General features: G+C 53.4%; 1 protein-coding gene across 4 annotated transcripts in view; it reads right to left on the bottom strand.

The window, feature by feature from the left end:
- Nucleotides 1-27,429, bottom strand: part of CTBP2 (C-terminal binding protein 2) — a 159,181-nt gene that overhangs the window by 56,668 nt on the left and 75,084 nt on the right. The window contains exon 1 of one of the 4 annotated variants that reach the window (XM_042961278.1): nt 930-1,082. The exons of the other annotated variants lie outside the window; for them this stretch is intronic. The gene's annotated coding sequence lies outside the window, so the exon portion shown is untranslated. Of the gene's footprint in view, nt 1-929; nt 1,083-27,429 lie in introns of those variants that run through there. 4 annotated transcript variants of the gene reach the window in all.

Raw genomic sequence — 27,429 nt, forward strand, 5'->3', positions numbered from 1 at the left:
CCCTGAGTCGCTGTGCTGAGGGACTCGCCCGGTTGACGGATTTCAACCCCCAGTTGGGCTCTACAAGAACCGAGAGGCAATGAGGCTCGACACCTCCATGAAGGAAAGGTATGGGCTGATTTCAGGATGGCACACTGCACTTTCCCTCCATCTCCGGATGCAAAAAGAACCCGTACCTCCCACTCACCCTTAAAGCAACAGAAGTTTAGATTTAGGCACATGATCGGCCAGGGAAGAGGGAACCCAGGCAGGCCGCCCTGTCATCTAGGGCCTGGGCTCGGCAGTGGAGGCTCCCTGATGCAGGAAGGGCATGGCCACCCTGAAGGTTGACATTCTATTACACCCTTGCTTCTTGTTTAAAGACACATCAGTGAGGAATGGGCCATAGTGAGGAAAACGAAAACAACGTGGCAGGGACGTAACGTCTAAGGAGAGGAAAGCAGAGACGGTGAAAAAGCAGAGCTTTCCACCACAAAGCTCAAGACTACGTACACCTGCCGAATTGATTGTGCAACTCTCCCGGACCCCCAGCATGGTGCGTTGTGAGACACCGATGACCTCAGAATACACAACCTTTTCAGGACGCACTAACTTGGAGAGGGAGGTGAAAAAAGCGAACGTTTCCCACCATATTCCGGAATGGAGATTCTGAGCGGCAGGCACGGGGCTGGTTTCGTCCATCGACGCTGAAAGCAGGGGTGATGCCGATGCCTCGTCGGATCTCCTCAGCTCAGTAAGACCAGCATCCTCTCTGAGCACCGGTTCGAAGCCCGGGTTGCCATGGCGACGGACGCCCCTGGGCAGCACAGCTGACTCTTGGCCTGGCTGTCCCACCTGACCCCCAATTCAGCCTTCTCCACGAAGTGTCCTGGGACTCTCTCCTCCCCTTTTCTCTCAGCACCTGACACAATGCCCTCCCCATCACGTACCCGAACACATCGATTTGGAGAAGGCTCCTCCGTAGCGCCCACTTGGGGGTAGACGACCCAGCGAGGTGTGCGGGCCACCTGGTGGCCGAGGAGAAACTGGAAGAGGCTGACAGGCATGGCCCGACCAGGTCAGAGGCCGGCGGGAGGGGGATTTGAGGTGTTCTGCTGGAGATAAAGTCGGCCATGTGAAATGCTGGCCGGCTGGGACCCTTTGTTCATTTCCAAAAACAAAGTGTCTGGAAAGATGATCTCTAACACTAGGAACAGCTAAGAGCTCACTCTGAACCCGCTTGCCTGCCCAAAGGGGCAGGGAGGCTCAGCCTCCCAAGTGTGGTGCTGGCTGGGTCACAGAAGCCAGTCGAGGACCAAACCGAACAGAATCCTGAGCAGCTCTGCTCAAACCTACGGCCCAGCCCGGCCAGGGGAGAAAGCGACCGGTGCCCCGAGAGACGCCCCATGACACAACTTGGCTTATCGCTTCTCCTGTCTCAGGAGCCAACACTTCAGGGCACCAGCAGCAGGCACGCCATGGGACAGGAGTGTCCCCAGTGCGGAGGGGTGGCCCCTCTTTTATTCCAAAGGAGGCGTTGCTTACACAAAAGCAGATACGCAGGAAATTCAACTCAGACCTCGGGAACAGAGTAGTGAGTTTGTTTTATGACAACGGATGTTCTACATCCGGATCTTTACAAATACCCAAATCTCGCCCTAACATTTCTCTACAAGAGAAGTCACCAGGCTGTAGTCACGGAGGCCTCTGTAAGCCCACGCGGCACTGTCTCAGGTGACAGTTTTAAGGAAATGAGACGATGGAATCAGACATCCCTAAGTCCACAAAGTTTCTCTCTTTTTTAAGTTTATTTTTCAACGGGGGGTGGGGAAGGGAGGGAGACACAGAACCCGAAGCAGGCTCCAGGTTCTGAGCTGTCAGCACAGAGCCCAACATGGGGCTCGAACCCACAAACTGCACAATCATGACCTGAGCCGAAGTCGGATGCTTAACCGACGGAGACACCCAGGTGCCCAGGTCTCGATTTAAAAGTTCTTCCCAGACCTGATCTTTTCAACCCGAGTCACAAAAAGGAAAATCTTAATCTTACGTGTAGCTACTTAACAAAATGAAATGCAACAGCTTGCAGCTATTTATTTTGCTTAGCCCAGTTTTAATGTGGAGGATGGGGGGTGTAGCGGAAACCCGGGAGGGGGGAGGCGGGCTTTGTATCCATGACTGCAACTGAACGAGCCTGGCCAGCTGGCAGTCAGATGGGGGAGGAGAATCGGGTGACACTTCTAGGTCACACAGATTCATTTTTGCTGATCGAATTCGAGAAGGGAGCCACTCCATAGCTCCTTTTGTCTTTCTGGTTCGGGGTATTATTCCTGGAGTTAAATGGTCTTCTTGAATCACTTCCCCCGAGTCACAGGGGCCCCCGGTTCTGTTCTCCAAGTCTTTGGTGGGTAAACGATATTGTTTTTACGTTTATCGTAGCCCAGAATGTTCTGAACTGTGGCTAAAATATCCGTTGGTGTGGAGAGGATGCTGGAACCGGGGGGAGGGGGCGGCTCCCCATGGGAATCTTCCAGAGGTGTGAATCTCTGTCATGGCGAAGGGCTCTTCACAAACAGGGCAAACATCGGATGGTTCACATGAATACAACCACCTGTTTAGATAATCACAGCTCACCACGTGCCGATGCCGAAAGATACTGATTTTATGTGAAATCCTATTCAGGAACTCCTGACAAGGTGATGGCCATTTAAAACTCTGCTCTAGGGGCGCCTGGGTGGCGCAGTCGGTTAAGCGTCCGACTTCAGCCAGGTCACCATCTCGCGGTCCGTGAGTTCGAGCCCCGCGTCAGGCTCTGGGCTGATGGCTCGGAGCCTGCAGCCTGTTTCCGATTCTGTGTCTCCCTCTCTCTCTGCCCCTCCCCCGTTCATGCTCTGTCTCTCTCTGTCCCAAAAATAAATTAAAAACGTTGAAAAAAAAAAAAATTTTAAAACTCTGCTCTAAGCGGGGCACCTGGGCGGCTAAGTCAGTTGAGTGTCTGACTTCGGCTCAGGTCATGACCTCTCGGTTCGAGAGTTCAAGCCCCACATCGGGCTCTGTACGGACAGCTCAGAGCCCGGAGCCTGTGTCTCCCTCGCTCTCTGCCCCTCCCCCACTCACGCTCTGTCCCTCTCTCTCTGACAAATGAATACATGTTAAAAAAAAAAAATTCAAAAAAAAAATCTACTCGGAACTAATTTATGGGGATGCTGTATACCCTGGAGCCCCCTCCAGACAAAGAACAGACAGAGGAAGGGAGGCTCAGAGAAGGTGGGATATGTCTGGACACTATGTTTATGTCCCGGACCGGACAGCATGTGCAAATGGTACAAGATGTCATTCTACGGCAAGGCAGTTCCCGAAAGCCCACCCTTGCAGCCCCGACTGCGTATTATGGTCTGCTTGTCCGTATCAGAACACCCAAAAGGGATTCACACACGTTTTCAGCGGACTGCCCACGGTCACAGCAAGGGTGAGTGCCCTGTTACACGGACTGAATCGTGTCCCCCCAGCCTCCCCAAATTACATTCAGGTCAGACGCCCCAGTGCCTCGGAATGTGACCTTATCTGGAGACACAGTCTTTATGGAGGGAGACAAGGTCTTTATGGAGGTAATCACGTCATCGTCAGGGTGGGTCCTAGTCCCACAGGACTGGGGGTCCTTATGAGAAGGGGAAATTGGGGACACTGGGCTATGGACAGAGGGACGATATGTGAGGACACAGGGAGGGGATGACCATCTACAAGCCAAGAAGAGAAGCCTGGAAGAGGTCCTTCCTTCCCAGTGTGCACAAGAAACTAACCCTGTAGGCATCCTGCTCAGACTCCTGGCCCCCAGAACCGTGTGACAATGCATTTCTGTGCTTTCGGCCACCCGGTGGGTGGTACTCGTTTACAGCGGCCCTACGAGGCTGATTCACACCTGCTGGTGATACTGGGGACGGCTGCCCCAAGACATCGTCTGGGATCTCGCACCAGTGATGCTTCGGGAAGCTCAGATCACCCTCGCAGGGGTCCCGGCTGGGGTGGAGGGGTGGCCCCCACAGGGTGTGACGTGTCGAGAATCCTGGCTTTATCACACAACACCAGTGCCGACCCACCCGAGTCTGGCCGTGGTCCCCGAAAACTCAGCACACACAGGCACACCCAGGAGCTGCCGGCCCAGCCACTAAACTCCTGCGGCATGAGCGGTCGCCTCCTCGAAGACGGGGACCCGTGTTTTCAGGGAGAGACGCCAAGAGAAAAAAGGTCCTCACCGTTCCCTTCAACTGTGTTCTGCTCCCCAAATCTGAGAATTCGCTGTTTCGAACACTCTATGGTCGCTGATACGACAGAAGAGACAAAAACACGATGATACCCTCGAACTACACTGGCACCAGGTTACGCTACCTACAGGACAGAGAACGCTCACAGAAAGCCACCGAAACGCTCTACGTCCCCAGCTGCCCACGCTGACAGGAGGCCCGCGATACACCCGGTTCTGTGAACTCTGGGATAGGCTGTACTGTCCACATGTCAGCAATGCCCACGGAGAACACAAAGTCCTCCTTGAACTTCGCAGGTGCTTCCAGTGAACTCCCAGGTGCGTTCAACATGCACGGAGTTAAACTAAGGCACGCTGGGGTCTCCGCTCTGACTCACGCACACCCATCCGTCTGGGGACATTAAAAAGATCTGTCAGGGGCCGGGCCCCACATTAAGGATGCAGCCTTCCAGGCCACCCTCGGCACAGCAATTCACTGGATTAACAGGCCCTCTCGCTTTCCTATTCTTAGAAGTGGTCCTTGAACTGCAGCTACTATTCAAGTCGAGCGCTCCTAATCAGAGATAAAGGAATGCAGGTAACATGAATGCGGTCTGCAGTTTCAGAGCATAAACATAGCCCATTCCTGCAACAGGAATGACAGATGGCAGTCCCGAGATGTCAGCAAGCCCCACCCAGAGCCCAAAGGGCAGAAAAGGAGAGCAGCGGTACTGCATGAACGAACACACACGTGCACGCACATGTGGGCCCTGACGTTTTCTTGGAACCACAGCTTTTCTGGAACACTCTGAGACTGGAGAAGTGACCAACTCCAAACTGCTGCTGCCTTCACAGGTGTGACAATATGAGTCAACCACCCTGGGTCACTCCCTGCTCAGGTTTCTGCTCATCCCCGAGGGGCCCCCACGTCACTTCCCACCCAAGCAGCTTTGCAGAGGCATTGCTAGTGCAAGAATCTGGAAACCCAGGAGCCACTTTGGGCCACATGGGCCAGGCCGAAAATGTGGCAGTTACGTCTCATTTAGCTGTACGAACCACAATTAACACTGCCCGCCCGCCCCCAACCCCCCACCCCCGCAAAAGGCGGAGCTCCCCAGACCCAAGAGGGAATTACCCGCATAAGTAAGCCAAGAGATCAGCCAAAGACCAACTGGTTTGGAAACTCATCAGGGAAACAAAGTCCAGGTACAAAAACACGCCCAGTTTCCAGAGCGGGCAGCTCCCCCGGTATAGACCCGAATGGCTGGGGTGTTTGTTACTTTAGCAACAGCGAATGCTTGCAGAGGGCTTATTGTGTGACAGACACTGTTGTGGACGCTTTCGAGCGTGAAGTCACCCAACACGCACAGGAGTAGCCGGCCAGCACGCTCCACTCTGCTAAATTCAATACACGATTGCGCAGTCTACGCTGCAAACAACACACCCAGCACCACCTCAGTTGTCAAACCTGCTCTGGGGTGGCTTTGGGCAAGTCTCCCACACCCCAGGTGATCCCAGGACAGGGGTACAACCCCAGCCCAGACGCTCTCAGAGGAGTGAGCCCAGAGGAGGCTCAGATCAGGGCCTGAGGGATCAGCGACGGCAGCTCAAAACTCCCTCCCCTCCAGGAACTTGCTGGTCGGTCTCCCAGCCGAGCTTGCGGTTACTTTCAGGTCAAGGCTAAAATACCAACACACTCTCCCTGCCTCCAGAACAGATCCCGCGTCTGCGCTCTCGGAGTAGGGATGTGAGCTACAGACACTTTGGTGGATTTAGGACCTCTGACATGATCACTCCCAACCGCCTGCCCCAGGCAGTGACTTGTCCAGGTCACGCGGGCTGCCATGATGTCACCTACGAGGGACCCACCTCCCGGTCACACCCGGGGAACTCCCAGTGTCTGACGAGCTACAGTCATGGCACACATCTGCATGCGATGCCTGTAGATTCTAGAAGTTTCTCTCACAGGGACACATTGGGTCCTTTGTTACACTCCTGGCTTGTGAGTCTCCATCAGACCTTTTCTTCAAGTCACGGCTTCCCCCCAGCTCAAGATCCACGTGCTTCCAGCGGCGGCTCTGCCCAGCTCCCTGGTACCCAAGGGTGGGCTCGGCTCCCCCTCCCAGGTCCAAGAGGGACAACAGGAAGTGACAGAAACAGGAGGCGGGGTGATCTTATTCTCGGAGAGGAGCTCAGGACGGGGTAAACAGAATCTGAGAAACAAAACTCAGGAAAATGGCTTCCCTAAAATATGGTGAGGTCAGCGAGTAGAGACAGCCCTAACAACACTTACAAGAAAAAACATCTGTCAGTGTCGAAAGGTCGGCAGGAAGTGAGTGGGATTTACACGGCCCTGATTGGCCAGACCAATACTCCTAGAAAGAGACACACACATGGCTTAACTCAGCCCGGGGAAACAAAAAAACCCCTTTCAATTGTCCTCTGACTGGCCCCCGCCGCTCTCTAAACAAGAGGCCAAACTCTGAGCTATGAAATCCGTCTAGGACCCTGACTGGCAATTAGCTCTTTGTTCATTCACTGATCAGCCACCGAGGCTAAAATACTCCTGAATGAGCAGTCTTTGGGGAATGATGTTCTTGCTGTGTGTCTCTCTCTGTTGCCTCTTGGGGCCACAACATCTCCAGTTTCGCTGTTTTGGTTGGAAAACAACGTGGGTCCCTTGAATAGCGAACATTTCAATAAATCCATCGTTACAAAAACCAAAACAAGAGGTTTCTTTGGAAAAACAGGAAGTCTTGGTACATAACATGGCTTAAAATAGAGCCAAGTTCATTTGTCGACAAAACCTCAGCCTCCAAAGCCTGTTGGCCCGATTTGTCCAGGATCCAATTTACCTTTTAATCCCTGTTGGAGGAACCCATCCCGTTCCCTCAGGCGACAGGCTGGCCTGGTCTTTGTTATTGCTCTGACACAGGTCACTGAGCTGGCCGGCCAGGCCGCTTCCTGTCCACAAGCCCTGGAGTACAAGAGTCAGGAGAAGCCGGCCCCAGCACAGCCCGCAGCGGGAGGCAGGCCTGGTGCTTTTCATAAACCCGGGGGCCCGTTTCAGGCTTGCTCTTCGGAATCACGTAAAACTTGGAGGCCTTCTGCAATTAATGTTCTGTTTGTTCCTTGCGGACAGTTACAGAGCTTTACAGAAGTCCTGGCCGGGGAGCCAATACTCTGGGCTACGACTACCTGAACTTAACCCTTGGGCAGCGGGCAAAGTAGGGTGCCCAGCTTTATCCATGTCTGGAAGAACGAGCCTCTTTCTTACTTAAGACAAGGCAGGAAGGAAGCCAGGAGTTTACTATTTCCATTCTTCCCAAAGGTATCCAACTTTCCAGAACACAGGCACACGGAAACTCCCAAGGAAATGATACAGAAAGTTCTTCCACTGGCAGAGAAAGCCATCCCCGTGCGTGAAGCTGCCCTTTCCCCAGCAATTTTTGCCTCTGCTTCTTAACCACCAAGCACAAGGATGGATGTGTTGGCCCAGCAGGGCGTGAGCGTGTATCACAATTATCCCCTTGTTCAAACACGAAACCACACGATGCACGTGGAGAGATCAGACGCTCAAGTCAGCCGAATTCTTACAGACATCGTCATCGCCAAACTCCACTGGCCCAGGTCTGTTGGGTCTTCTAGGACCCTTCCAAGTTTCCTCACCGCCAGGGAGGGCAGAAGAAGGTTCCCGCACATTAGAGTCTGGCCTGAAAACTGTGTACTATGTTAAGTCTTTTCTATGCGGTTGCTGATCCAAAGGGGAATTAAAAAAATTTTTAGAAGTCCAGGCTTAGCTAGAAATGCTAAGTTGTTTCAGGATTCTGGTGGGTTTTGGTTTACAGAGGTGAAAAATCAGCACTGCTACATAAAGAGTGAAGGGCAGGTGTGATCTAAGGAGTGAGAATTTAAACTTCAGTTTCAGCTAGGTGCATAACTGTAGTAAAAAACGGGGGGTGGGGCGGGGGCGGACACAGAAGACGTAACTCCAAAAAAGTAACAGGATTTAGATGAAGTTTAGTTTGGACCCAAGACTCGCCACCACTGACCCACCCTGATTTTTCTCAGGCATTCTGGACCCTTGGGAGCAATATTCCAGGGGCACCCACACCGGAGGGAGCAATATTCCAGGGGCACCCACGCCGGAGGGAGCCCTGCCGGTGGCCTTCCTCTCCGATTTCCTGCCTACCACCTGGTGGGGCTGCCAGGGGTCGGAGAAGACGCCGGCCTCTGTCTGGGCTCATCGGGAGTCGGAGGGCTGGAGAGCCAGGTCTGGGAACCCTTCGAGGGGTCTGGCTTCGGCTGCAGGTGAAGAGGGCTTACCCAGGGCCGTCGCCCCCTCTGCACATCCTCTGCAGCCCCAGCCTCGGGTCCTTGGTTATTAGCGGGACCAAAGGCACCGAGGTCTCAAGCACATCAAAGAGCTGTGTGCCATGGTGGCCGGTGCAAACCACGTACCAAAGTCCTTCTTCTGAAGACGGAAGGACATGAAGAACGCGAACACATGTGACAGCACACAGCTGATGCATACAAGCACTCCACGCAGCCACTTATTTCTAAGGCATCGTGTGCTATTTTTATGCACCACCAAAACACCGCCAAGGGAATCCGCAAAGAAAAACAAGTCCTCTGTGGCCGCTCTATTTGGGACTCGTGTTTTTACGAACACACGGTCACGGCATGCGGTTTGCTTAACCTGGACTGAGAAGCAAAGGGCCTAACAGAAGTCGTGTGAAATGATTTTGAGTCCTTTGTTTTAAAAAAAGAAAGGCTCACAAGTGGCTTTTAAATGGAAATGCAATTTTCTTAGTCACCTTTACTCGCTGGGACGTTCCCCACCCTGTTGTGTGCCTGTGTGTGTGTGTGTGTGTGTGTGTGCGCGCGTCACAGCTCACCTGCAACCCTGGTTCTGAGCAAGGAACCAACTTGCAACTGTGCTGTGGAAGGAAGCGGTGATGCTTCTGCCCTGGGAGGGAAAGTTCTGGAGCCGATCCTGGCCTGTGATCATGTGCAGGGCAGTCATGCAGAAGGAGGGTTGAGTGTATCTTGTGTGGGTGGAACCATGACAGAGGAGGGGAGCAAGCCGAAAGGAGATTTCAGATGGATAAAGAAGTCCCTCACAGTCAAGAAAAGGCTGACCCCAGGGTGTGAACCGGGGCCCCCTGGAGAGGTGCTCCGTACCCCTGACCTAGGACTTGGCAGTGTGGTCCAGGGCCGTCCCCAGAGGGAGGAGCGGGCACCAAGGTCAAAGGGGATGGGGAAGGACATGGGGCCTCCCACCTGCAGATGTTTTTTTTTCTCTGTTCTAGAATCTTCTGGCCTGTCCCAGAGGCGTGCCCAAGGGGACCGGCAGCCAGCCCCCTGTTGGATCCAGGTTCCCCATGGCCCTTATAATCCTGAACTCTCCCGGGATTCCTGCGGAGGCGAACAGCCGTGGTATGCATCATTTTATTTTCACTCAAAACATCCTTCCTGGGACCATCCCAACAAGCTGAGCATACTATTTTCAACTAAGGCCCTGGCATTGTCTAGGAATGTTTTCAGGACTAAGCACATCGCTAAAGCAAACATCTTATTTTTGTCTGCTAGGCCAGCCAAGCTCTGTAAAAACATTTCCCTCCAGGACTTGCAATAGAACTGCCCCCTCTGCTGGGCCCGTCTGCACCAGACACCGTGTCCGGGGGAAAAAACTCTCACTCTGGACGCCAGCATGTGGGGCGTCCCCACGTCCTCTGGGGGGTGGCTTCTGCTTCAGGAAGGAGTGAAAGCGGGGGTTCCCTCTCCTCCCCACTTCCCCCCACTCCCCACGCTGTCTGAAACCAACCAGCAATTCTCTCCAGCTCTGCTGGAGAGGACACACCCCATCCTTACTGGAGGGACCTGGGACTCAGCCACCAGGTGACACGGTGCATAGGAGAGAACAGGGCCATGAGAGCAAAGCAGCGAGAGTCCAGCCCCCCAAGCCAGGGGCAAGGGTGAGCGGGTATTGCAGGGCGGGGAGCAGAGGCCAACACACCTGGGTTCCTGCACCCACCGCCTCAAGGTCATTGGCTCCCGGTGGCCACAAGACTGGCAGGATCACATGCACTGTGACAGGCAAGTCAAAGAATCCCAGGCACCACCCTTGCCGGGACCTACTCACTCTCCTCCCCAACAGCCTTAGGAAACAGGTACGTAATTAGCATCAGTTAAAATGACAAAGTTGAGGCCCAGAGCAAAGCAAAACTTGCTCAAGGCGACACAGCTGGATCCAGAACTGTGGCAGTGCCTCCTGGTTCCCGTCCTCCTCTGCCCCCTGATGCGCCTGTCAGCGGTGTATTCAAAGGGCCGGACCAGGGGCACAGAACCGAGTGACTTTGCAACTGGGTCTGAAAAAGACAACGGGGGCGGGTGAGGGGGCAGCGGAGGCCTGGAGTCTAGACCCCTCACGTCTAGATTGTCAGAAAGGTCACCCAGAACAAGAAAGGAGGGGGTGGGCACAGAGGTGCCTTGTAAAAGTCACAACTTGTTGAATTTTCTTTAGGCAACGCTACTATTGCCCTATTTCTCAACAGAAACATTCACCTGTGCTATGAAAATGACAGCCAGGATGCACTTGCAGGATGCCCGTCCGTGGGATTGGGGGGGGGGGGGGGGGTGGGGGGGGGGGGGGGGGGGGGGGGGGGGGGGGGGGGGGGGAAGGGGGCACACGCGACGAGGCCGGCCGTCGGCTGCGGGCTGCCCAGGCTGGCGGGTGGGGACGAGGGTGCCCAGGACACAACTTTCTCTGCTTTTGTGGATCTGAAAATTTCTGTAGCGTTTTTCCTTTAAGCTCCCCTTCTGTGAAACGGGGACGGGGTCATCCGCCTCGCACGGCCGCGGCGGGCATCACGGATGGCGGAGGCTGACTCCTGGCACACAGCGAGGCTCGAAACAGCCAGGTCCCTGCGGACGGCGGTGCTGTTAGTCACAGGGAGCACTGAACGCCTTGCATCCTCCCGGTGGCCCTAAGGGTGGCAGAGCGAACACAGCCACCTAAGGGCGGCTCAGGTGAAGGTTCTGGGGTTCGGCACAGACGGCGGGGCCCTGCTGGGAGGATCCTTCGAGCCACCTCCCACGGCAGCCCCGGGCCGACCACGGCCCAGCCCAGCCACCACCGGACCGTCACTGTCACCAGGCAAACGGAGGTTGCAGCAAGGAGGAACAACGGGCAAGTTATCACATCATCCTTCTGACAAAGAGATCTGGAAAGCTAATGACGTGTCACCCCGAGCGCATCTTTACTTCTGACGTGGAACCCGCGTGGTGGACGGCACCAGCGGGGGGGGGGGGGCACGTCGTACTTAGAAAACTCGGAGAATTTGTGAATCCACCACCGCGACGCGCCAGTGTCCGCGGCACACACGCATCACGAGGCCCTTCGCGTGTCTGCTCCCGGCTTCGGCCGCGGGAGGAAGCAGCGAGCGATGGCCGGGATGCGGTGTGCCCAAACCCGCCGATTCCCTCGCAGGCCTGAACCTACCACGCTCCTCTCTCAGCAGACACAAAACCACGGTAGAATTCTAGGCCTCTGGCTCCCCGCCAGGAGTTAACAATGATTTGCCGCGTGAAACTGCTGATTCCTACCAAATCGAGCCCTACGATTTATCAACTCCCGGATGGCGCAAGCTCAGTGGTGGCTTAGCCACATCACCTGAGTTATTGCCGTGTTTTGTTATCAGTGACAGCTTTGCTGGGAATGAAAGTTTTGCAAATTCGTTCCTGCAGGACAAACTTCCAAAGTAAACAAGGGGCGTTGAGCAGACACAGAGCTCCCCTGCGGCTGGGTCGCACCAATTCTCAAGGCCAGGCAGCCGTCTGCAGGGACAAAGTTTTCCCAGCACGGACGCGGGGCGGGTTCCCCGGGATGCCCACCTGCAGCCGAATCACACGCCCCGGTTCCCAGGCCACAGCAACACTGCAGTGAACAGGTAGGGTACAAGCCAGGGGTGCTGCCCTCGGGCACCCCAAACTTTAGAGCCCACGGCAGTTGAATTATCCAACTCTGCCTTCCCGTAGGAATGCGGTTATTTAAAACACGTTAGGGGGGAAAAAAAAAAATCACTTGCTTTTTTATTTTCATCCAGGGCAATGAATTTATAAATAGCCTGTAGAGTGTGGCAAATAGATGGAGCGTGACTCTGTGAAAACCACGTGCGACAAGGGGCAGGCGACGCCGGGCTTTCAAGGGCGGACGATACCTTTGTGCTAGCGGGAGCCTTTGCCTGGGAGTCTGGGTATCCCCACCACTCTGTGGGCTGTTTGGGGGTTCCCTCACCCTAATCCCATGCGGTTGGACAGCGGTGGGTTAAGTTTTTTTTTTTTTTAAATTTGAACTGGGCCGGGCACAAACAGGTAAGTTTCCTTCCGGTGTCCCCATCAGTGGAATAGGCAAATACTTCTTCCAAGCGCCCCAAACTCAGGCTTTTGGTGGGGAAACCAACACCTTGGGGGCATGCCTGGGAGAGCGGTGGTCCCCCGATGCTCAAAGTAAGCACTGGAGGGTCACCGGTCCTACTTCAAAGGGTGGGAGCCCCGGCTGTCGAGGGAGGATCACCCCAACCTAAATTCAAGAATCCCAGTTATGTTTAAAACATCAGTGTCACGATCCACTGTGTAAGTCTGCCTCCCTTTCCACCCATTTGTATCCAGGGTGGATGCTCAGAATCCGTTTTAGAATCTGATTCTTAAGAAGAACCTGAAACAAAAATCAGAGGTTAGCTTCTCGAAACATCAGAAAGGGCGTTGGTACCTCCAGCAGGCTGATTTTCCCCATTTGCGGCCACTCCCAGTATGGCTTTTGTCACCCTGGACCCCTCCCTCCCAGGAAGTGAGGAAGTAGGGGTGCAGCCTGAGGTCTGTGGTCAAGGTCGCAGGAAGGCAGAACAAGAATGAAACCTTTCAAAGCCGGTTTTGTTCTTTACTTCTTTTTTGGCCGAGTTTTTGCATATTTAGGGTTTTAGTTTCACAAGTGTCCCTCCCTCACTGGTTTTACTACCTAACGAGCAGACACTATTCTCTAATGATTATCTGAACCACAACGGTGTCATGGAGAACGGGGAAGCAGGCTGAGCTGGCAAGGAAATGCTGGGCAGCACCAGACATCCATATGTCCAGCTGTCCCCACTGCCGGGATGTGAACCCGCTGTCTCTGTAAACGGTGGATCAATCAGGAGGCTGCTTCCCAGCACGCCAGACGGGCTCACCAATTCAGCCGGGGTGGGGGTTGGGAGGTGGGGGGTGGAGAAGGATAGGGCTCCTCTTAACCCAAACAAAATTCACATGCAAAACCACTCTCTCTGCCATGAACTAGGATCCGGAATGTTCTTTGACTCGGGGATCCGACCCTCCCAGGAAGGCTAAGCCATCATCAGAACCCAGATGGCGGACCCGCGACTGTGAGACTCTGCTGGGGCTCAAAACCCAACAAGGCCCTGTTGGCATGACAACTCGCTGTGCTGTGCACGCAGGGCTTATATGCTTCTCCGTGGCCGTAAGAACACTTTTAAAAAAAGTTCCCCAACAACGCAGGGGAGGGTCAACAGTTAAATTCAACTTCTGCCCGGCTATCAAGGAAACTCCAGCAAAATCCAGCCAGGAGGCCACTGATCTCACCAAGCTGTCCCCCCTGATGCCCCCAGGGGCTGGGAGATCTGGGGCAGGGGCGGCAGGAGAGGGGGGTGGCTGGATCCAGTTAAAGGACGCGGGACCAGTGAAATGGCAAATCCACACCCCTGAGCCACCGGCCCCCCTCGCCCAGTGTTTTGTTTCTGTGGGTCTCTGAGCTGGGAACCAAGTGGGGGCCCCCCGAGAAAGTGGCCAGTCCCGTTAGAGGAGGAGCCCACGGCTCCCACACATGCTGGGGCGGGGCAGTCCCAGGGGAAATGGAATCCTGCCAAGGCCAAAGACCAAATTAATATTCATTCAGCCTCCATCTGAAGACAGTGATGTTCATTTCCTTCTTGTAGATGCACCAGAAAGTGGCCCAGAAATGCAGCCAATCTCAGGCTGCAGCTCTTCTGTCCCACGACTCAAGGACCGAACAGGCAGGACAGAGCACACATGCAGAGCTTAGACTCTAGCTCCCCCAATTAAGTGGCGAGCCCTGTGACCCATCACCTCAGCCCTCCACAACAGGTTCCTGATCCGTAAGAGGCACTACTGGGATCCTACTTTTACTATTTTTTTCTATATTTACTTTGAGACAGAGAGGGAGCAAGTGAGCAGGGGAGGGACAAAGACAGAGGGGGAGAGAGCATCCCAAGCAGGCTCCGCCCTGTCAAGCTCAGAGCCTGATGCAGGGCTGGATCCCACAAACTGTGAGATCAAGACCTGAGCTGAAATCAAGAGTCAGATGCTGCACTGACTGAGCCACCCCGGAACTACCAGGATTTTAAAAATCTAAGAGGAGGGGTCTAGCATACATTAGCCCTTAGTGACGCCTCACGGGCTACTCAGGGTGACGCAAGGAGACTGCACAACTCCCGGAGGTCGGTGTGCACCTGTGGACGGCATCTGTGGCCGACAAGCAGTGATTTGCCTCTACAGTCTTTCCAGCTCCCGCAGAAAAGTCTGCAGTGAACCAAACACGAGCAAGGCCACGGATTCCTGGAAGCCCCCAGACCCAGCACAGCGGCAGTCCACACCAAGGTCCCAGGGAGGGCAGCTCATACCCTATGTTCACCAACGAAATGGGGCAAGTCATTATGGGCTGGCCGGATTTTACCTTTAACGCATTCTTCGCTTAAAAAGCACACAAAAATAGCTTCCGCGTAATAGAACCTGGTGTAACTGTGAGAAAACCATCAGACAGACCACAATAGAGGGATCCCTCCACAAAATACACAAGTATATACCTCAAAACCATCAAAGCCAAGAAGGCCTGAAGGAGACGTGACTACCTGTAACGTGCTATCTGGAGGGAATCCCACAACACAAAAAAGACATTAGGTGATCTGGATAAAAGGGGAACTGAACTTAATAACGCAGGGATACTGGTCCATTAATTGCAACAAATGTACCACACTAATGGAAAATGTTAGTAATAGGGAAACCGAGGGTGCGGTAAACAGGAACTCTATTGTACTTTTCTCAACTTACCTGTGAATGTCAAAGTGTTCCAAAAAAGAACGTCTGTTTAAAAAGGAAAGTAATTGCTTGTATGAGTGCCGTTTCGCAAACTTCTTACCACTTCAACATCCAGCCCATTTTAGCTGCCAAAACACGGTGTACGTGTCCTCACGTCCTAAGCATCAGCTTGCCTTCCCTGGTTGGGGTCACCGGGTCCCCACCCCTGGAGCCACCAAGGGCAGGGTCAGCCCCAAGGAGCCACTGAGCTACAGGCCCCATAAGCGTAGGCACAGGTGCCCGGCCAGGCCCTCCAGACTTCTTCGTGGGCCTCACTGCCCACCGACTCAGGATGCAACACTGAGAGTCAACAGGCGTGTCCAACAAGAAGCCAGAAGACAAAGCGAGGAAAAAATGACAGCCTCGAGGTCAACCCAGCCATGCGGCAATTGCCCTGGCTGCGGGAGATCTGGGATGCTTCACGGCAGACGCGGGGTCCTGCCCCAGTGACCTTCCTGGTGTGCAGAGGACAGATCGGTCCTGTCCACAAATGTTCACCAAGTCCCTCCCTGCTGGATTCAGACAAGCCCCACAGAAGGGCTGTCCCCACATTCAGGAATCTGAAATTTCACCTGCATTAAAAGAACACAAGCTACGTATGTACAGAGACGGTAATGTAAACCGAAGGTAAAGTTATCCTGTGCTTTTATAAACCCGTATCCCTTTTCCTTCCAAACGGTAAGCTGTAAAAATCTAAAAGATGCAAAGAAAAGTGTCATTTGCGTTTTGGATAGCGAAGGTTTAGCGACTGATGAAAAGAAGAGTGTTTCCAAGGAGCACGGAGCGGGCAGCACACAGGAAGCGGCAAACATCAGAAGGGCAGGAATTCGTCTGCAGACAGAGCTGGAGGCGCCCAGCAATCCTGGAAGGAGGGGGTCGGGCTCCGAGAGCCCCAGTGGCCGGGCAGAGACGTCGGTCTGGGATTCTTGCACCCAGAGGCTGCGCTGGATTACCAACCAGCAGCTGCCACACAGAGGGGTTTCTGAGCCACTGCTCTCGGGCCCCAGGTGCCAGGCCCTGGAGAGGAGGAGATACAGGACTGGAGGATTTGGGAGGTGTCGATGGCTCCACCGACTCCCTTGGAACTTGGAAGCCAGCCACACGGGGCCCAGCAGGGGAGGACGAGGGCGTGGGCCGCTTTGCTGTCTCTGAGACCCCCCAGGGCCCTCTACGGCAAACACACCAGGCCCCTTCTCCCTCTGCCCGAGGCTTACGTTCTCTTCTGACGACTCATTTCATCTGTCTGATGCCCCAGCTCCCCATCAGGGAGACAAGCCCCCAGAATGAAACGGAGTGATGGCCACGAAGGGTCTGGGCGGACCAGGCAGCACCATCCTCCCGACCAAGAGCCGCGGGGTCGGGCACCCCCAGAGCCTGACTGCGCCCCACGCCCACCCGCCAAGGCCCTTCTGCTGACGGCAACGCCCACGTCGCACAGCGACAGCTCCGTGGTTCTGGGAGGTTTTAGATCCCCAGATCGGGATCGGTAAGTCTAATCTATAAAACATCCTGAACAGTGAGCTTCACCCAGCGTGTACTTGCTCAGAGTTTCCGTTTAGACAGTTCTGGTTTCCAGGATTAAATTCCTAAGCTAGGACATGGTCACTTCTGTTTGTTTTGCTATTTAATCAGGAAATGGAGACTCCACGGGCTAAACCCCCTTTGTACTGGAGGTTCTCCTGGAGAATCTTTTGTCAACTGCCTGCTCTTGACCCCTGCCACCCCGAAGCTGAATACAAAGCAAAGATGTGGAGGGGCGCCTGGGTGGCTCAGTTGGTTAAACAGCCAACTTCGGGTCAGACCCTGCTTCAGATCCTCTGTCTCTCTGTCTCTGCCCCTCGCCCTCTCACACCCCCCCTCCCAGAACGAATAAAAATTTTTATTTTTATAAATAAAGAAAAATTTATAAAAATTTTATTTTTGTAAATAAAAATTTATTTTACAAAATAACAAAATAAAACAAGGACGTGCGATTATTTCCTTTACTGCAGTGTGCACACGCACACCTTCAGGAATTGAATAATACAGAAAGAAAGAAGTTACCCTCTCTAAATAAAACTACGGACTTTAGTTGATAATGGATCAATATCGGCTTATTGACTACTACAACAAATGCAGGATATTAATGAGAAAAAAAATTGGGTGCAGGGCATATGGGAGTCTTTGTATTATCGTCCCAATTTTCCTGTAAATCTAAAACTGTTCTAATATGTAACTGTAAAATACACTGGGGAGAAAAAAGCTTAAATCCCAGGGAGCAAGTTACCCGCTGTCCCCGACACTGCATTCCTGTAAAGAATAAATCCCCTGTTGGCAGGGAGTACCTGCCCCCACTCCTTGTTCTGTGTGTGTTCGAGCAATATTCTCTCAGCATCTAGATGCTTCTGTGGGCCGGGACAGCAACGGCCCGCTCACAGGACCGCACTCACCTCTGCCGAGGGGTAAACAGGTAAGGCAGTGGCGGGCAGGCTCACAGAGCCCAGGTGATGGGGGACCCATTGTGTGTGGGGGGACCCATAGTGGAGGGGGAGGGTCCATAAACCCACCGGCTGAAGGCAGACGGTCCTTGGCACCAGACTAGAGGGCCAACCAAAGCTTGGGGGGGGGGGGATGGGGGATGAATGGAAAACGAGGAAATAAATGCAGAAAGCCACCGACGGAGGAAGTGGTAAAGCCCGCTAACAAATCGGTCGTTTGTGTAGTTAGCTTGAGCTGATGTGGAACAGGAAATTAATCCAACATGCTGAAGACTCACATTCCGATTCTTGGAACAAGGCGGGCGGGGGGGGGGGGGGGGGGACCCACCCCCAAAGTGAAGTAAGACCAGAAACACGGCAGTAAAAACTTACGAGACTCAAATTAAAACAGAGCTAATGGTGAGGACTGCTGGCCAAGGAACCCCAGGACCGGCCCATCAGCCGGGTTTTAAAGAGCTCTTTAGAGAGGCAAGGCTCACGAGAGCCATGGGGGAAATAATGGCAAAATAAAACCCACGACAGATTAGACGATAAATCTCCGAAACCAGAGCTCACGGTCCAATATTTTTCCAGTAACTTTTCTTTCAAGAACAAAGCCATCAGCAGAAATCTACTTCTGAGATGCCCAGAAACCTATGCCACACTGCCAAGTGCTTCCCAAACAGACACCACACCTTTGCAAAGATGTCTACCAAATGCTGCAGCCTTCAGAAGCAGAGAAAGAGAGCAGGGAGCAGAGTCTGGCGATATTTACCGGGGAGGATGAGCCAGAACAGTCGGCTGCATACAGATGCCCAAGTGAGAGCATCGGGTGGAAGGCGAGCGGTCAGGACAGGCACCTCCCCTCCGTGCTCCGAGGGTGGCTGGCCGGGGGCTGGCACGTCCGCGGGACGCACAACCTCCCCAGGGCTTGGGCACAGGGTTTGCGTGGCCAGATACTGAACACCAGAACAGAACCCGGGTGCAGACCCTTGTTTGCCCTGCAAGCAAAGGCCAACGGGTGAGGGGGGCCAGAAGTACTAGCTGCCAATTTCTGGATCCTCTCCACGCCTGCCTTCCACGCCTCGTGGTGCGTGGGGAGAGCGGCCCCCCAACACCACCTACACCCCCAGCTGTCAGTGGAGCCGCTGATGCCCCAAGTGACCGTCTGGAAGTCTCTGGAGGGCCACACGAGCAGACATGGGGCGACAGGTGACTCTCCCACCTGGCCTCGTGGGGCCCGAAAACCCAAATCAGTAACAAACAAACAAACAAACAACAGTCTCAGAGATTTGGTAGATTCCTCTCGATACAGGCTTCGGGACTAATGATCTCACATGCAAGGCCCCAAATCATTAACAAAAGCACGGATTACAGTTTTGGCAATCGTTACTGAAGCCACTACTTAAACTGTGGGATGCAATAAATAGACGACAGAATGGTAAGCAGCTGACAGCCCACCTCCAGAGCCCAAGAACACTGTGTCAGAAAAAGAACACAGCCCTAGCGGCTCCAGACGCGCTGGCCCGGGGCTCATGCCGAAACCCTGTCTGATAAATCATCCTGAGGACTCCCGCCCGGTGTTGCAATTTCAGGGACCGCTGTGTCAAGTTCTGCGAAGTTTTCTTCCTCTCCATCCCAGTGTTGGCGGTGCTCCCTCCGAAGCTCAAAGGCATCTGATTTCTCCAACGGCTCCCACATCCCTTTCGAATCGGCTCCTTACATCAAATGAACGTATTAACGGGATTGGCAACGGGATTAATCGTGACAAACGATTTTAGGGGCAAATCAGCTGCCTTGATTCATCCACTCGATACATGACATTACGGCTAAAACGTATCTTCTCGGAAGAAGGTAAAATTTCTGTTAGAACACAGGTTCGTTAGGACTGAACATACGTGGACAAGGGCCAGTAGCTGGGCTCGCTGCCGTGGTTGAGTGGGTCCACGTGTGGTCGCAGTGACATACAGGTGAGCCGAGGCGACACTCACCGCAGGCGGGCTGGGCGCTGGGCTGGAGGCTGAGAAGTTCATGTTCACCACAGCCTCCAGAACAAGAGAGAGAGAGAGAGAGAGAGAGAGAGAGAGAGAGAGAGAGAGAGAGACACACACACACACACACACACACACACACACACACACAGTTTACATGTGGGAACAGACTCAGAGAGGGTTCAGAGACCTGCCCAAGGGGCTGGGATTTCAGCCTACGTCTCCTGGACCCTAATCCTCATACTTGCCCAACCCCCCAGGATGCTGAGCACCACAGGGGCTTCCTCGGCGTGGGTGCTGACATCTGACCAGGGGATTCTTTATCGTGGGGGCTGTTCTGTGCTGCCTAAGAGCATCCCTGGCCGCCATGCCAGCAGCATCCCTCACCCCAGATATAAACAAAAAATGTCCCCAGGCATTGCACAAGTCCCTTGGGGGAGGGGGTGTGCAAAATCTGGGGTGGAGAGCTGCCTGGTGACCCTGGCACTGGTCCTCGCCACCAGGGCACATGACAGTGGTCAGCAGACAACATCAAGACCGGAGCCCGAGGTGCGGTTCACATGCGACATCTCTGTGTAGCCAGAAGGACAAAACTTTCCCACCAAGCAGAAGTCTAGTTTAATCCTTCCAGCGAGGACCTCTCGGGACAAGGTGGGATGAGCCTCCCCACCCCCTCCTCCCTGCACCGGTCTGAGAGCCTCTTAGCACCACAGACGCAGAAGCTCCGACAACCACAGGCCCTTGGCACAGGATTGGCGGGAATGCCGAGCCAGGATGGCATCTGGCAAGAAATAAGGGAACTTCTAGTTATCGCTGTTTTTAGACTCAAGACAATTCTGGCCCGATGGCTGTTTGTCCTTAAAAAGCATTACATAAAAATCCACACGTGTATTTTTAATGTCAATGTTCTGGTGACATCTACTGCTCCGCCAAGCTTTTTGGAGACGCGATGGTGCTCTTTCTTTCCGACACAACTACCTTTGAAAACAAATTCAGCACTGTGCACGGGACTAAGGGTAGAGTCTCGAAACCCTGCCGTGGCCCCGGACTGAGGAAAAGGCCGATCTCTGGGGAAGATTCCGGGGCCTGTAAGCATCATGGGATCAGCCCGCGTGACTCACTACCGTGGGACAGTGGGCAAGAAAGAAGGAGCTGGGGCCGGCTTCAGGGTACGATCTTGAGGCCGGGTCCACCATATGGGAGAATGAGCCTCAATTCACACTGGCCGGCTATTCAAGTCCCCCTTTCCACTCCCCACTCCCCTCAAAGGGAGTTAGGAAGGTAACTGTTCCCCCAAACGTGAAGATCACCATTCCCTCAAACATTTCCCCTCCCCACGACTCTCTAAGGATCTTAAGGAAAAGGGCCACATACCTCAAGATGCAGGTGCTTTTCCACCCCTGGAAATAAGCCACACCTTGGGCCTCAGTTTTCTCAACTAGAAAACAAGGAGGGCAACCAGGGACTTCCGGAAGCTTCCTTCCAACCTCATAGGTGGTGACCTGGTACGCCTGAGTACCACGTCATAATTCTGAGTGAGAGGAACACATCAGCAGCTGGAAGAACAAGCTTAAAGCGCCATTCCCTGTTTTCCAGACAATTTCTTGAGATAATACTCTAGGACTCAGACCCCAGTCCATTGGTTTGGGGGGTGGAGGGTGGGGAGGGGGGTGGGTTTTAGGCTGCAATCCTCACAAGCCGACGTCCCTGATGGCACACACACAAAGGACAGGCCAGCGGGGCCGATGGCTTCACCACAATATGGCGCCCGCCATGAGGAACGTGAAGGCACAGCTTGAGGAGATAAGGGCTTCCATATCAGCCACAGATGATGTGGGGTCTCGTCAGCAATGACCCATCGGGCGGCCATAAAGCCCATGGTGAGCGTGGCCCTTCGGATACTGACAAAGCGTGGCCAGCCAAGCGTATGCTATGACACAAACCCCAGCGTGGTCCTTGCCGTCCTCCTGTGACCGTCTGTTCTCAGAGCACTCCCACGCAGTATACATCCCACCCCGGTCAACACGAGCCGCTTAACCCGGACGGAGAATCAGCCTCTCTTCCCGGTCTGGAAGGCTCAGTCCTGAGCAGGGTCACCATCGCTGTGCTCCTTTCCTGGGAACGTGCCAAGGGGCCCTTGCCTCCTTCCAGCTCCCCCGGCCCCTCAAGCGAGAGAAAACGCATGGACCCGAGGCAGAGCCTCTCCACAAAGCACCAGCTCACCTGTCCGAGCCCTCCCACCCACTGGACGTAAGGGACACATTTGGCACCAAGGAACCTCGCAAAAAAACCAAATAAATGCCAGCCAGGTCGGCCCGGCCCTGAGCCGGTGAGAGGAAGACGGAAAGGGAGCCGTGGCAGGGGTTACGAGTTTGAGATCCACGCTGGCCAGAGGCGGCTCGTTTCTCAGGACCGGCCTATGGATTTCCAGATTTCTTCCCAGGAGAGTTAGGACGTCCAGAAAGGTTTCTTCCTTCCCAGACCCTCTCCTTCATCCTTTCCCCTTTAAGTTGCCATTTCTGCCAAGAATCATCTGGCTTACTGCTTCCTGCTGCTCCGTTAATTACAATAACAAGAAATAACCCTGCGGTGATGTCATCCAAACTTTTACTTCCTGTAGTGAAGGAACAGGTCGGCCCAACTGCTCAGGGGCCAGCTGCGTCACGATTCCATCTTGGAAAGAAAAAAAAAAAACAAAAACAAAAAAACCCGACGGCTGCTGTGCTCCATGAGAGCTTTTATGTTTACAGAGGCACTCACCCCAAAGGTTTTATAAGTTAAATAAAAATAAAGTGTGTCAGGCACTGCAGCCACCAAAATGTGGCTATTGTAAGGGGAAAACAAGCCACCGATTGTGTAAAGCTGTGAATGTAGGTTTATGTGCATAAAGAAAAGGCGCATTTTCGAGACGCACGTCATGAGATGTGGGGCGCAAAGTACATCCAGTGTTTCCAGCCTGTGTGAGCCGAGAAGAGGCGGGATCTGTGGTCCCTGACATCCGTGGGCACACTGAGGCACCTGTGCTGTCGTGGGCACACGTGGGGAAGGAGAGCGTCTCCCACGGGTGACTGCAAGAGTGACAGGCGGAAGCGTGGAGATGGGGAAGGAAGAACCACCTGGGGGGGGGGGGGTCGGGTCTGAGCTCCAAGGGCCCAGAGGACTGTTCCTAATTCCTTTCACAAGGCCCAGCAGCCAACGCGGACGGGCGTTTTTATTTCCTGAAGGGATCGGAGAATAGAGTGGGGTCCGGCGACACGTCGTGGCAAGTTCTGTGCTGGGGATTTCCCACAAAAAGGGCTCTCTGGGGGACAAATGGGAGCCTCCTTGGAAGGAAGGGGACCCAGGCCAGCTGCAGCCCTCACCCAAGAAACAGCCATGCCCGACTCAACCATAAGACCATCTTCCATTCCTCCGGACCCTGCGTCTCAGTCTCGCGTCACCCCGACGGCACTCAGTGTGCGTGGGGCCACCACCTGGAGCCTCTTCTGTGACCTCCACAGTTGGTGTCAACGTTTTCCCGGGTTACTGTTTTAAAGGGCCGAGTCTGAGCAGGGGCACAGGTGCCATCCTTGGAAGTGGTGTTGGGGGACGGGTGGCCACCATACATCCCCCAGCCCACAGGAAAACTCGCTCTGACCTCGTCACAACTCGCGCAAGACCAGAAGCAGCTTCCTCGCAGGTCACACGTGGGCTTGGGTGTGACGATCAATCACCGAAGAGGCTCCTAGCAAGTATTTCCCACGGCAATGACGATAGGGCCCCAGTACTGCCCAAGACTTTAATAAGGCAAGGTCTTATTATCAGCCGTATCAATTATTTGTGGCCGAACCCTGTTATGTTCCCCAAGAACGAGATGTTCTGTAACCACCCTGAGATTTTTCCGCTTCCACAGTTATTTTAACCCTGCCCCGGCCAGGTCCTGACAAGCTCTACCAGACTCGATTCGAAGTACCCTGGGAAAGTGCTGAGGAGACCCGAAGGCACGGGCGGGCCAGACTGTTGTCTGGTGGGAGACAGAGGCAGCATGTTTTTACTGGGGGCACATCTGGAGTCAGAGCCAGTGTTAGGTCTTGAGGGAGAACCCACGGGCATCTCTTTAGATACCTTGGGGAACCAGGTGTCTCTGTCACAACTTAATCTGACCCCTACCGATGACAGCGTCCTGTCTTTCTCGAGCTGTATTTTCCCGGCGTGGATCCTGGCCAGAATATGCCTTCTAAGCCAGTCAAAAAATTGGAGGAGAAGCATCCCATGCTCCAGCCCCTCGGGGGTTTGCGTTTCTTCACCCTCCACAGGGAGCCTGAAAGCTACGAGTGGGGTTTGCTGGGTCCCCTGCTCCCTAGTCAGTGGAGGGTCGGGACACGAACACCTCCCACAGTGGCCACCAAGTCAGACGTCGGCTGTCCTTCTCCAGCAGTGCACGGCATTCCTCCCAGGGAAGCGTGGAAGATGGAATGCTGCAGAATATTCTTAACGGATCAACTCGTGCCTGCCGGACCTCCTTGCAAACGTGGGGCGCAGCCCTTCAGTCCTGTGGACACAGTGCCCTTCAGACCCTCCTCCCACAGATGGAGATCAACAAAATAGGGGGCTGGTTTCAGTAAGATCTGAAGAAACAATGGGGAAAGACCATTTTGAAACAGCCCATTATATTTCGAAAATGAAATCAAGTCCTGGCTCCAAACAGAAGGGTGGACCGGCTAGCAACAATGACATTAATTATTAATTCTCCTGTAATGTCCCAATAAGAAGCCAATGGCCTATTCCCAGAGGAAAGCTTATTCTCATGACAAAAGAAGACCAAAATATTTATAATGGTTGTTAATTTGAATAGAATCAGTTCCAAAATTAGGACAACTATTTCAATGGTGAAGTTTATTGACCAGGCATTTTCTCAGATGAGAGCAAGGAGCCGGATTTAGAAACCACAAGCCCTTCTCCTGTGATGAAAACCACTTCCAGCATTAAGCACTCTGTGGAGAAGTACTTACTTACATTCTTTATTCCTTCCCTTTGATTTTGAATGTTTTAGGCAGAATTTTAAAATTCCTATAACCGCGGCTAAATGGTTCCGATACCGTACCTGAGCATTTGAGTGATCATGTCAAATAAAATGTTCTTACAAGTTAACTCTGCTGTATATTTATGCATTTAATATCACAGCTTACTGCAAAGTGCACAAATCATTTTAACAGAGTGTAAATTTAACTACCATGAAGGCATTTTATACTCTGCTTAACTTCTCTAAGGAACCCGTATTTTTTGGAGCAGATAAATCAAACTTCTACATAACTCTAACTTAGGGGAACAGCAGTCAAGCTTCTAAAGAGAAATACCTCCCCACCCCACCAACTCCAAGGCTCCCTGGCTTCAGATCAGCACACAGACACCCTCAACCAAGAAATCCACCTCTGTCGGCTGCCTCCCCTTTCTAACGAAGGATGAGCCAGGACAGGAGCGGGTTAGTGACCGGCCTCCTCCCTGCCCTCCGTCACTGCTCCCCTGACCTCTCTGGAAGGATGGGGATTGACCACTGTTGACTTGAGAAGACTGCTAATACCACAGGGGCGGACACCTGTGCCATGTTAATTGTCATCATTAGAAACATGATCTCCTACGGCTCTTTCCTAAAATGAACTCCGTGCTCCGGTGCCAAAAAGGTCTCCAGATGCACACGAGGGGAGAAGAAAAAAAAAAAAAAAGTAAAAAAAAAAAAAAGAAGAATCCCATGACCACAGCAGCTGAAGTCATAAATAATTTACTAAATTGAGGGAACCTTAGCCATGGCCCATCTGGAAGGGCCAGACTTGGGTCTCAAGTTGTGCCCCGAAGGTCGACCCTGGGGATGCTCCGCCGGCCAGAGAGAGGCCACAGGCAGCAGCCTCTGTATTCGTGGACACGGGAGAGCACACTTCTGCGTTCAGATGCAATCACCAATGTATCCCAGCAACAAATAAGCAATCCTCAACACTGCTTATGCCCAAGTCCATACACCAGCCGTGACATATCAAGGGAAGAAACGTAAAAATCACGTACAGGATGACTTAGGGGAAAGAAAAGGAGACTGGGTCAGAAAGGAGGGAAATGTTCGACGAGAAAGACCTGTCTGAGAGACGCAAGAAAGAGCGGGAGCCCGAAGAGGCGCCTGCTGGCCAAATAGGAAGCATTCCAGGCATCGACATGCCTGATGGCAGTAACAGCATGTACGGGTCCAGGAATCTTCACCAAGACCCCTATGGAATATGCAAAGGGAAAAGGGAAGCTGCTTGTTAACGTGGAAAGCACACGGGTAAATGGAGGCAGAAGACATGATCGAGTCACGGAACTACCATCCGGCAGCCATCGAAATAATGGATTCAGACCAGGGTTACCAGTGGAGGTCGAGACCAAAGGTGGAAAAGTTTGAAGAACAACCACATACGTAATTTACGTGGTCGCAAGCAGCTCCCCACACAGCACGCTTACTGTTCATTACAGTAAGGAAGCCAGAGACACCAGCCAAACGGAGTCAAGTTCACCTCACCGGCAAGGACTCTCAACTGGCATCACCACCGGCCTCCCAACAGGAAGCACGGAGGACACGTGCTCCCGTCTGAGGAATCCCCGCCAGGAGTGCCTAACTTGAACCCAATCAGGACAAAACCTGAAATGAGCTCAGATAGAAGGGCAGTCTACAAAATGACCGGTCTGTTCCCTCCAAAACATGGAGGGTCGTGGGACAAGGGCAGACAAGGAGTGGCCCCAGATCAGAGAGGACCAAGGAGGCAGGGCAATTAAACGACGACCGTCCGTCTCCTGATTTGGACACCTGTGTTGTGTGTAAGAGACTCTGCTGGTATTTAGGGATAAAGAAGTTTTGCCCAAATACTTTTACGTTGCATATCTGCGCCAGTCATCCTCAGAGGGTTCAGGAAAAAACAAAAATGCAGCGCTGCCGTGTTTGCGTGAGAGAACAAACCAGACGTGATATAGTATCACTCGGGGGTGACCGGGTTGAAGGGTAATTAGAAATTCTCCGACACCTATTTCTTACGACTCTTCTGCAAGCCTGAGAGAGTACATCAAAAAAAAAAAAAACAGTTTAGGTTAATGTTTCCCCCTACAGGACCTAAATTATTACGATTGTGTTTTTACCACGCTCAAAGGTCAACTACCAAAAATAAAGAAGGATTCCCAGCACATCTGGGGCTTTAGGTGGAAAGACAGGGGGCGGGGGGAGAATCGGAGAGAATAAGGACCCCGATTTTGGGGGATGAGCTAACACAAAGCCAGGAGAGGCCTCCCCACTCGGCCATCTGCAGACTGGGGTCCGGCGGCCTCGGACGAACCGTTCCGAGAAAGTCCTGAAGCGATCCACCAGAAAGGGCTATCATCTCCTGAGCGGCTGCCTTCTGTAGCAGCTGGGGAGTTGGCCCACCCCCCGCCCAGATCGAGGAACAGTTGAAGCCTTAGCCGCAGGCCTCACATCGGCCACAGGTGGCCTGTGAGGCTGTGGCCTTCGGGGTGCCGGAGTAAGAGGGTACACATCGAAGTGGGCATGTTCGAAAACTCACCAACCCTCCACTCATACACCACTTTGCACTGACAATTCTACGGGGCCACAGTGAAAGCCAGA

Source organism: Panthera tigris, chromosome D2 (genome assembly GCF_018350195.1).
Source record: "Panthera tigris isolate Pti1 chromosome D2, P.tigris_Pti1_mat1.1, whole genome shotgun sequence".
NCBI classification, from domain to species: Eukaryota; Metazoa; Chordata; class Mammalia; order Carnivora; family Felidae; genus Panthera; species Panthera tigris.